We start from the raw sequence: 3,247 nt of genomic DNA, 5'->3' as shown, positions 1-3,247 counted from the left end.
TATCCCAACCAAAATAATAAGAGGAGATTTTTATTTATTAACCTTTATAGAATCTAGTAAACTGCCTCAGCTCTTCTCTATTCCTTTTATCTCTTCAGATTTGTCTTATCCTTTAAAATGCCAGTTTGAATCTCTTTTCTTCTCTTCTCTAAAGTTTCTTCTAACTTTTCCAGGCCTCAGGAATTTAATTCTTCTCTGGATGCCTACAATCTGTGCCAAATATTTTAACTGTTAATTCCATTGATTCTTGTTGTCTCACAATATTGTCACCTGGATTAGATCAAAAGTTTCTTGTGGTCAGAAATCATGATATATAGTTCTTTTATTATTCCAAATTGCTTAACACAGTGATGAGTACATGGTTGGTAATTAGTAAATATTTGTTGCTTATATTTTAGCTCTTTATTATGAGAAATTTCAAAATAATCTAAGTAACCCATGAATCCATTACCAGTATCAATAATTACCAACTCATGATCAATTTTTTCATCTTTATCCCTGCACATTTCCTACCCTGTCATTTTGAATCAGATGTCTAACTTCTTTTATCTGGAAATATTTCAGTATATGTCTCTAAAGGTAAGAATACTTTTACAGACATAGGTCATTATGAGGTAATTAGACTTGCATACCCCATTTTATTGCACTTCACTTTATTATGCTTTGCAGACACCATGTGTTTTACAAATTGAAAGTTTGTGGCAACCCTGCTTCAATTAAATCTTTTGGTGACATTTTCCCAACAGCATTCACTCACTTTGTGTCTCTGTGTCACGTCGCGGTAATTCTCATAATATTTCAAACTTTTTCACTATTATTATATTTGTTATGGTGATCTGTGATCAGTGAGCTTTGATGTTATTATTTTAATTGTTTTGGCATTTTTTTGGCAACAAGTATTTTTAATTAAGTTATGTACATTGGGTTTTTTAGATATAATGCTATTTCACACTTAGTATACTACAGTATAGCATAAATATAACTTTTGTTTGCCCTGGGAACCAAAATATTCATGTGACTCATTTTATTGTAGTATTCACTTTATTTCAGTAGTCTGGAACCAAACCTGCAATATCTTTGAGCTATACTACCTAGGGTAATTAAATATAATTGCATGATGATATACAATATTTGATTAGTGTTCAAAATTATCCTTGATTGTCTTCTTTTATATAACTTGTTAGAATCAGGATCTATATAAGATCCAAAATTCCAATTGACACAGGGCTCTTAAGTTTCTAGGTTATCCTCTTCATATTTGTTTTGTTTTGGTTTCTTTTTTTTCAATTTATTTGTTGAATAAAGGGAATAATCTGTCCTGTGGTGTTGCCAACATTTGGATTTTGTTGAATGTCTTCCTGTGGTGTCATTTAACAAGTTTGTCTTTATACTGCCAAAGGTGTTGTAGTTAGATCTAGAGATTTATTAAGAGTTTATTTTCTTTTAGAAGACTATTTCAAAGAATTAACATGTGTTCTTGAATCTGGAGATACACAATACTTAGTTGCCACTTTTTTATGATTTTTAGCTGTCTTTGTTATTCATTGCATAAATCCATTCATTAGAGTGGCGACTTTCTAAGTCTATCATTTATTAGTTGGAATATTTATCTAAAAAGAAAATTCCTGACAACAACCTGCACTCCTGCCAAAGTGCTTGACTTCAGTTGCATCCAACTGTGTAACAACTGATTCAACAATTATTTAAAAAATAAAATAACTAGCCAGCAATTAGTAGTGATTAAGAATGGCATGTGATACCAACAAAAAGACCAATTAGATACTTAATGGGGTGCTCACTTCGGTAGCACATATACTAAAATTGGAATGATACAGAGAAGATTAGCATGGCCCCTGTGCAAGAATGACATGCAAATTTGTGAAGTGTTCCACATTTTTGAAAACAAACTTATGGTAACTAGGGGGATAGAGGTAGGAAGGGATAAACTGGGAATTCAAAATTTGCAGATACTGAATGGTATATATAAAATGGATAAACAAGTTTATATTGTGTAGCACAGGGAACTATATTTGATATTTTATAGTAGCTTATTGTGAAAAAAGAATATGAAAATGAATATATATATATTTTTGTATAACTAAGCAATGTGCTGTACACCAGAAATTGAAACAATATTGTAAACTGACTATACTTCAATAAAAAAATAAATTAAATTAAATTTTTTAAAAAAAGAAACTTAATGGGGAGATCAGGAAAGGAGACAGTCAAAGAGAGTAAGCTAAAATCACAATCATACTTCATACTGAATAAGACTATGTTTGTATTCCAGATGGTGCTTCTTTAAGAGTGATGTCAAAAACTGTATACTATGGGTAAAATAGACTTCACTAAATTAGTCTAGCCAGGTCACTTAAAAAAAGAGACAAGCAAACGACATCAACAAACACTGGGGATATGAATCAGTATTCAAGGTGCTTACAATATATTATCAAAAATGTCCAGCCTTTGGCAAAGATTAAGAGACATCCAAAGAAACAGGGAAGTTTGACCCATACTCAGGAACAAAAGCAGACAATGTAAACTCAAAAATATTTAGCAGGTTTAAATATCAGACTTAACCAGACAAAGAATTTAAGGAAACTACATAGATATGTTTAAAAACTAAAGAAATCATGTTTAAAGAATTAAAGACAGATATAATGACAATGTCACATCAGATGGTAGAAATCATTTAAAAAGAGCCAAATGAAAAGTCTAGAATTCAAAAATACAGTAACTAAAATGATGAGATCGCTGAATGGCTTAACAACAGATTTGAGCTTGTGAAAGGAAGAATCCATAAAACTGAGGATAGCTAATAGAGATTATGCAATCTAAATAACAGAGAAAAAAACAATAGAGAAAAATAAAGAGAACTTCAGAGAAATGTGGAATGCCTTTAAGTGCATCTAGATATGTGTAATGAGAACACTCAAAGAAGAGGAGAAAGAGAAAAAGGCAGAAAAAAATAAAGAAATAATGGCTGAAAACTTCTCAGTTTGATGTAAAATATCTATATATCCAAGAGGTTCAAAAAAGTCTGATGAACACAAAGAGATTCATACCCATGCACATCATAGACAGAATGCTGAAAGACAAAGACAAAGAGAAAATATTGAAAACATCAAGAGAAAAGTGTCTCATCACATACAAGGGAACACCAATAAGAGTAACAGCTGACTTCTCATCAAAACAATGTGCTGGAAAAAAAATGCCTAAGAATCTTACATCCAGCAAAACTATCTTT

At 31.1% G+C, this 3,247-nt stretch overlaps 1 non-coding gene across 1 annotated transcript; it reads left to right on the top strand.

Moving 5' to 3' along the window:
* Positions 1-1,791: 1,791 nt before the first annotated feature.
* LOC123616039 (U6 spliceosomal RNA) lies at positions 1,792-1,898 on the top strand. Its single transcript, XR_006723901.1, has one exon. It is a non-coding gene; the product is annotated as a U6 spliceosomal RNA (small nuclear RNA).
* Positions 1,899-3,247: the final 1,349 nt, after the last annotated feature.

The sequence above is a fragment of the Camelus bactrianus genome, chromosome 1 (genome assembly GCF_048773025.1).
Source record: "Camelus bactrianus isolate YW-2024 breed Bactrian camel chromosome 1, ASM4877302v1, whole genome shotgun sequence".
Classification (NCBI taxonomy): domain Eukaryota; kingdom Metazoa; phylum Chordata; class Mammalia; order Artiodactyla; family Camelidae; genus Camelus; species Camelus bactrianus.
Note: the sequence above shows the minus strand (reverse complement) of the source record. Positions and strands in the feature narration are given on the sequence as shown.